We start from the raw sequence: 8389 nt of genomic DNA, 5'->3' as shown, positions 1-8389 counted from the left end.
TCTTTCATTTCTTGCTTTTATATTCTTATTCAAATGTGTATGTGAGTTGTGTATGTGAGTGTGCATGTGTATACACACACACACACACACGGGGAAGGGTGTGTGTGTGTGTGTGTGTGTGTGTGTGTGTGTGTGTACATGTCATAGAGAGCATGCAGAGGACAGAGGACAACTTCTCTCCTTCCATTATGAGAGTTCCAGAGGTCAAACTCAAGTCTTTAGGCTTAGCAGCAGGTATTTTTACCCATTGAGCCAATCGCACTATTTTGACACTTTATTGCCTTTACTTGACCTGGTTTCCTCCTTGTTTTCTTCTGGCAGTTTCATCGTTTCCAGTCTCAAATTTTAATCTTTGATTCACTTTTTTTCTAATTTTGACAGCCCTTTGAGAATGTCATACAGTGCATTTTGATCATATTCACTTCCTTCCCCAACTCCTTCCAGAACCACAAACACTCGTTCTACCCAACCTTTTTTTTCTACCATTAAATCCAATTTGTGCTGCCTACATAGTACAGATATGTGGCCTTCCACTAAAGTATGGTCAGCTTATGAGGGGCTTCACTCGTAAAGAAGACTATCTCCCGGTTTCCCAGCAGCTATGAATTGCTAAAAGCACCTCTACTCCAAGTAGACTTAGTGCCCACCTCCACGTTCTATGCTGGGATTTGCTCTGTCTTGAACTTTCAAAGATCTTATACATGATGTCATAATTCCTGTGAGTTTATATAGGGAGCTGTCCTGCTGTGTCTGGAAGACACTATTTCCATATAGTTATCAACCACTCTTTTTAGCCCATTCTTTCGCAATGATCCCTGAGGAAGAGGTAATCAATTAGCTACAGCACACTTCTCTTGGACCAACCTTGATCATTCGTGTTGTTGTTTATTTTCTATTTGATGAAAAATAAAGGTCAGATTTGAATACCATGCATGTAAATGTCTAGGTCTCCCCTAGCACACAAACCATTTATTAAGAGGCTGTCTTTATTCAGTGTTCTTTGTGTTTTTTTTTTTTTTTTTTTTTTTTAGGAAATTAGCTGACTATAGATATGTGGAATTATTTGGAGGTAATCTATTCTGTTCTACTAATTTATGTTTCTATTTTGATGACAACCCAATGGCATTCAATCACTATAAATTTAGAGTGTATTTGTTGTAAGATAACATGTTGCCTCTAACTTTGTTCCTTTTATCAAAAATTGTTGTGGGAAACCAGGGACATCCATAGAAATTTTAGATTAAAAAACTATGAAAAATGTCAGCATTTTTATGCCAATTGTATTAAATTTGTAAGCTGCCTTAGGCATATGATGTATTAATAAACTTGCTTCTTCTGGCTTATGAATATGGAAGGTTTCTGTGTGTGTGTGTGTGTGGTGTTTCTCTTCAATTTCTTTCATCTGAGTTTTGTAATTCTCATTATAGAAATATTTCACTTCCTTGACTAAAATTCATTCCTACTTATTTTATTTTGTAGCTATTTGTGAACAAGAGTCCATCTTATAAACATACAACCCATACCATAGTGATATCTAATTTACTAATCTAAGATCTAAAACCAAACAATAGTGTCCTCTGTCACCATTTTTATTCAGCATGGTAATAGAAGTCTCACTAGGAGCAACTGGACAAGAGAAAGAAATGGGAAAAAGATTGAAATGGCAAGGGAGAAATACAAATTATCCCTATATTCCAATAATACAACTCAACACATAGAAAATTATACCCATTTTTGTTTCCCAGAGAGACAGAAGCAGTGTCTGGTTCTTTTCTCTTTTCTCTAATTTTACATATCAATCCCAGTTCCCTCTCCCTCCCATCCTCCAATGCCTCCTAACCCCCACTCCCATCCCATACCTCACCCACTCCTCAGAGAGGGTGGTGCCTTCTAGGAGGGGTCAACAAAATCTGTCAAGTCATTTGGAGTAGGGACTAGGCCCTCCCTCCTGCCTCTGGGTTAAGGGAGTATCCATGGGGAATGTGCTCTCAAAGTCCTTTCATGCACCAGGGATACATCCTTGTTCCACTGTCCGAGGTCCCTTAGACTTCCCAGGCCTTCTACTGAGACTCACATTCAGGGATTCTGGGTTGGTCCTATGCTGGTTTCCCAGCTATCAGTCTAGGGTCCATGAGCTCCCCCTTGTTCAAGACAGCTGTCTCTGTGGGTTTCTGCACCCTGCTCAGTTTATGCTAGAGAGGATGGAGAAAGGGGAACACTCCTCCACTACTGGTGGGAGTGCAAACTTGTACAGCCTTTTTGGAGCTCAGTATTGAGGTTCCTCAAGAAAATGGGAATCAGTCTACCACAGGATCCAGCAATTCTACTCTTAGGCATATACCCAAATGATCCACATCCATGCAACAAAGACATCTGTTCAACTATGTTCTTAGCAGCATTATTTGTAATAGCCAGAACCTGGATGCCACCTAGATGCCCCACAGCTGAAGAATGGATAAAAAAAAAATATGGTACATTTACACAATAGAACACTACTCAGTACAAAAACAAACAAAACACCACCACCACCAACAACAACAACAACAAAAAAAAACCAATGGAATCTTGAAATTTGCAGGCAAATCAAATGGATATAGAACTAGAAGAAACCATTCTGAGTGAGGTAACCCAGTCACAAAAGACAAACATGAGCCCTCATCTAGTAGCTGATGGAAACAGAAGCAGACACCCACAGCTAAACACTGAGCAGGACTCCTGGAATCTAGTTGCACAGAGGGAGGAGTGATGAGGAAAGGCATTAAGACTAGACTTCAGTTTATGGTTCTTATAGTAACATCTTATAGCAAGCATCACAAAACTCTAAGAAGTCAAGGGTTAACTAGTTCCTATAAACCCTTTTGTGAAAAAGCTGATTCTCACAAGCCTTCAGCCCTATTCTTTATCATTCCTCATTCCCCCCCCCATTTGTGAATAATTTTGGCCTAAATTTTCAACTTGTAATCTTTCCAAGATGTTCATCCAGAATAACACTGACCCAACAGCTCTCTCATGGCTTCTCTGTACATGACAGTGGCATTACCTACCACATCACAGAAGCACACATCACTAGTCTCAATGCAAAGTTCTAGCAACAACCCCCCTCCCATCTTGGACATTGAACACATCTGTAACACATCAGTCATCAGCAACCCAACAAGGGCTGAATTTACCTTGATGAAAAATTTACCACCCAATGCTTTTTATATATTCCATCTCATAAAGCAGGCCTTAAGTTCATTTTCAGTGGTTGGTTACTCCGTAAAGTCCATGCCACTATTTTACAAGTGACCATATTTTACCAGTAGCATCATTATTGTAGCATGCAGGATTCAAAGCTGGTGAGATTGATGATTACCTTTGAGTACTACAGACACTACTAGCCAGAAGGAATGGAGTTTCCAGCTGAGTACCAGCTGGGTTTCTCTGTGTTCTATGCTTCAGAAATAGGGTCTTACCACTTGATAGCCCACTATTATCCAGAAACAAGTATCCCCAAGAAAATTGATGAAAGTACTGTCATAGCCTTTTTTGGTCTTCAACCCTCTTTATAGCTGGTCACCTCACTCAAGTCATTTTGCAAATGAATCAGTAATCCAGAGAAGATAACTGTGATAGTACTTAAATATCCATCCTAAATGGAGACAGTGCCATCCCATAAGCTGGGCTATCCTACTAAATAAAAAATAAAAAAATAATAAAGCCAGATGTACACCATTCCCTGTTCTCTGATTCCTAGTCTTCCCAGATGTTTTGTGCTTTCTCATAAGCCAAAATAAATTTCTTCTTAAGTTGCTGTCAGTTTTCTTGCCATAACAATGTAAAAAATTGACTAATATAATTACTATGTTTGCTTACTGACCTTGAACCTTCTTCCCCTTTCATGCTCTGATTTGCTCAGCCCTGAAAGTCACGAGACAGCAAGAGAATCCAGCTGAATTCAGTTCTGATAGGCCATAGTGAGTCAGTCTTTGTAAACCAAGCTCTGTATAGGGACCAGGTTATAGATAATCTCAAATGAAAAGGAAACTAAAATACTATTGTTGGCCATTATGAAACTAGACATTTCTTTCCCTTCCAGAGCCTTAGTTTCTCTTTTTATGACTGGGTAGGTGTCAGCTCAAGTGGGAGTTATGTACTCTGATAGGCCAAATATTTCTGGTTCATATTCATTTTTACCAGGTATGTGCTGGCCACTGGTTCTTACTTGTCACTAAGCCAAGTGATGACAGAGACTCCACTGAGATTGAGAAAAACAAGGTGTCTCCCACATATTTCTCCTTGATCTTTGCTCTGTTCATTCACAAAATAACAACTTACCAATCATGTCTATGGAAAGTGTTCTATGAATTCAGCCTTTGAGTCTGTTATGGAGCCTTTGCTTTGCAAGAGCTCAGGTGTCAGGTGTCAGGCACGCACACAGGCATACACACACACACACACACACACACAGAGTGAATCATAGGCAAGTCGAGCATGGTCAGTGATATAAAGAGATGCAGTAAGAAGAGCAGCATGTAGTCAGCCTCTACCTAGACCGCACTGGGCAACCATGGTGCTTTTCCACAAAAGGACCACCATAAGCCTCCAAATATCACATTGCTTTTCACAGTTCACCAATAACTGAGGCCTAGAAGGGTCCAATTTAATTTGTACAAGATCACAAAGTTTGTAAATACCAGGAGACATACCTAGTCAGGGTCACCAAAGCACTTGCTTTTTATGTGATGCCAAATTTTCTGATTTTTCCTTAGGCAACCAGCCACACCTGCTGTTTCATGCACCATGTTGAGCTGGTATGGATACCAGCTTTTGGTTTCTTAACTTATGACCTGTAAAATATGTCTGCTGATGCCACATGTTTCCCACATATGTGGACATTACCTTGGAGAAAAGAAACTTTTGGATCAGATGAAGACAGATCTAGAAAGGCCAAACATGGGAGCATGGGTTATAAAAAAGAATCTGAGAGTTAGGGAAGCTATGAGTCATTAGAGACCCATGAAGGGGAGAGCATAGGGAAAATCAGGGCTGGCTGTGTGCTTTGGGGCCCCAGTTTCACTGAAGATGAGTCTCAAGTCCTAAGGTCATACTGGGGCATGGCAATGGAGAGATGGATGTAAGTCTAAAGTAAAAATTCACCAGGGATAAACAAGAATTGAGTTTAGAGTCCTCAAGGCTTAATAGAAATCAGGCAGCCCTTGAAGAACTAGGCTCTAAGACAAGAAGAGGTCTAAGTCAGATAAACATTCAGCTTGTTTTTATTTGTAAAGGTGAAAAGCATGTCCAAAGAATGACTTAAAGAAGCTGAACAATTGTATAGCTCAGTAAGGTACTCCAAGGATAAAGTACAGCCTGGGAACCAGTGAACCACTTCTGAGTCAACTATGTTAAAAGGACATTCTGGCTCAGCCAAGTCTTCAATGTTTCAATGTTTGAAATTGAGCAGATGACACTGACTCTCTGCCTCCAGTTCCTCTGTGGACATGGAAAGAATACTGAATTGCTTGGTCGTGTGCTAAATTAAATGTAATCACATTGGTACATCCACTTACTAGTTTGCCTACACCAACACTGCACTTGAGAAGTCGGAGTTGACATTAAATTCGCTGTGTTGAAAGAAGGAAATCTGAGTATGTACTAGATATTTATAGGTGCCACATACTACCCAAGAATCATCTTTAGGGTTGGAGAGATGACTAAGTGATTAAGAACACTGGCTGCTTTTCCAGAGGACCAAGGTTAAATTCCGAACACCCACATTGTGATTTATAACCATCTGTAACACCAGTTCCAGAGGATCCAATGTCTTCTTCTGGCCTCCATGGGTACCAGACACTCATGCAGTACACAGACACACATGTAGCTAAAATCACAAATATAAAATTAAAATTTTAAAAATATTTCTAAAGAATTACTATCATTAACCCCCTTGAGGGTTCTGTAAAGGAGCTATTATCAGCCCAACTCAATAGCCTAGGAAATTAAAGTGTGAAGATGTTAGGTCACACCTAAGCATTTAATAAAAATCTCAATTTAGGTGTCTTCAATCTGAAGTCAGATGACTTGGGATTCCCCCCTGACTCTGACTTCCAACTCTTTTTTATTGTCTCCTTGTGTTTTAAACTCTCTGATTCAGTTTTCTCCTCTAAAACGTGTGGACCCCCACACACACCCCCACACACTTCTTGCCATAGCTTTGAGATTGATTATCTAGATATCAGGATCAGCCCACAGGGAGTATTCAAACCTGGAGTTATCTCAGAGATAAAGATGTGAAGGGGTAGAGCTATGTTTTGAGCCTAAATCCAAAGCTCAGTTTCATTCCTTTAAATCACATGATGGGAAACAACTCCAGTGACCACCCAGTGACCGCATGTCCTCCAGACCCAGGGGAGTTTCCCCAAAGGGTCTAGCTTCTCCACAACTCTCTTTTGACCTAGCTCAGTCTCTCACATTCTCCACATTAGTTTTATTTCATTGATTTAAATATCAGTCAACAGCCACACTGTCATTTGAAAGGTGGCATTAACACATCATTTCTTTATTTTTAATTACTTCTTTTATTTTTGAAAGTACAATATAATTACATCATTTTCCTCTTCCACCCAAATCTTCTCATATACCCCTGCTCCCTCTCTTTTAAATTCATGGCCTCTTTCTCATTAACTGCAGTTAAATACACATTTGCATATGTTTACACATATATATTCCTAAATGCATAAATACAACCTACTCAGTCTATGTAATATTTTCAGGGCTGACCTCTTAGTATTGTATAACCAATTGGTATACTCTTTCTTGGGAAAGATTATTTTTCCTGCTCTCAGGGTTCCTTAGTTAACTGTGGTTTCTTGTGAATGCATTCCCCATGCTAGCATTTAAATTGTCATCCTTGGTTAGCTCATGTCAGGATGAAACTTTATGGGTATAGCTCATGATCCCTAGGAGACAATCTCCCCAGCAAACTCCCTACTCCTCTGCCTCTTAAAATCTTCCTTTCCCTTCTTCTACAAGGTTCCCTGAGCTTTAGGTGCGTGAATTACACTGTTTGCTGATGCAAGGCCTTGATTTTGTGTAAGCTTCCTATCAGCGATCAGACAGTAAGAGGATGTGTAAGTGAAGTGGTTTCAGTGAAATATGAGGAAACACTACCAGAAGTCTACAACAGGGTTCAGTTAAAGCTTTGGTACATGAGTGGACTGTCCTGGCAGCAGAAAGAATGGCAGAAACAAGTTAGCAAGGACCTACAGACTATATGGCAGTAGCCAAATCTCTTCACTTTTCTAAACCTTTATTTCCCCCAAAGTAACAAAGGGCTCAAATTGTTTCCCAGGACTAACAGTCTTAGCTGCTGGGATAGAATACAGCTAATAAGAGATTGGATGAGACAGGGTCCTTCTAAGAACCTCTTGATAAGCTCATGGGAGACAGTGATGTCATTCTATAGAGAGAGGCCATGCCAAGCAACAGGGGGGGTGTCTCAGATCTTATCCCTTAACACCCAATTGTGATTGTTACATAACTAGTTCCTGACCCAAGAACTGGGCTTTTCCATCCTCCACCTCACTCCTAAGGCCAAAGGTGAACTTAGAAGAACCCACAAACATCTGGATTTGCATTGTTCTATTGCTTAAAGAGAGAAAGCTGCAGTCTATGGCGGATGAGAGAGGAGAGTGCTGAGCTATTTATTATTATTATTTTTTCTTATTTTGTACATCAATCCCTGTTCCCTCTCCTTCCCGTGCCCCTAGACCTCCCTCCAATCCCATCCTCCCCCCACTCCACAGGGAGGGTGATGCCTTCCAGGACGTTTAACAAATTCTGTATCCCTACTGCTGAGCTATTTTTATCAAAGTCAAATTCAAACAGATCTTATTAAGAAAATCTTCAGTGAATGGCAACCCAGGTCTCCTCCAGTGCTCCTACCCATGTCTCACACCTCTAAGACAAAGGCTCTCAGTTAGGCCATCTGGATATGTCTAAACACACACATGGTTGTCATTATTAGAGCAGAGAAAATACTATTGGCATCTGTAAGGTAGATGCCGAATAGGCTCCCATGCATAGACTCACTCTCACAAGGAATATCTCACCAAATGCCATGCTGCTGCTGCTGTGAAATCCTGCTCTAAAGCATTCTGGACACCTGCTCTTCAAGTTAATTTCATCAAACAGATTTGCCAAGCTAACAACTAAACCAAGTATGACTCATGGATCATGTAGCCCCTGGTTCTCCAGCCCTTCCAGCTGACTTTTAGGTCACAGAGGGAGAACACTGTAGGTCTCAGTGGGAGAATACTGTCTCGCTGTTATGTAACAAAGTAAGTTTCTTACCTATCTTAGTATCAAAGGTAGTTACCTGAGTCACATTTCTATTGACTAGGACCAA

This window comes from Phodopus roborovskii, unplaced genomic scaffold, assembly GCF_943737965.1.
Source record: "Phodopus roborovskii unplaced genomic scaffold, PHOROB, whole genome shotgun sequence".
NCBI classification, from domain to species: domain Eukaryota; kingdom Metazoa; phylum Chordata; class Mammalia; order Rodentia; family Cricetidae; genus Phodopus; species Phodopus roborovskii.
The sequence above is the reverse complement of the archived record's forward strand: the minus strand, read 5'-3'. Positions refer to the sequence as shown.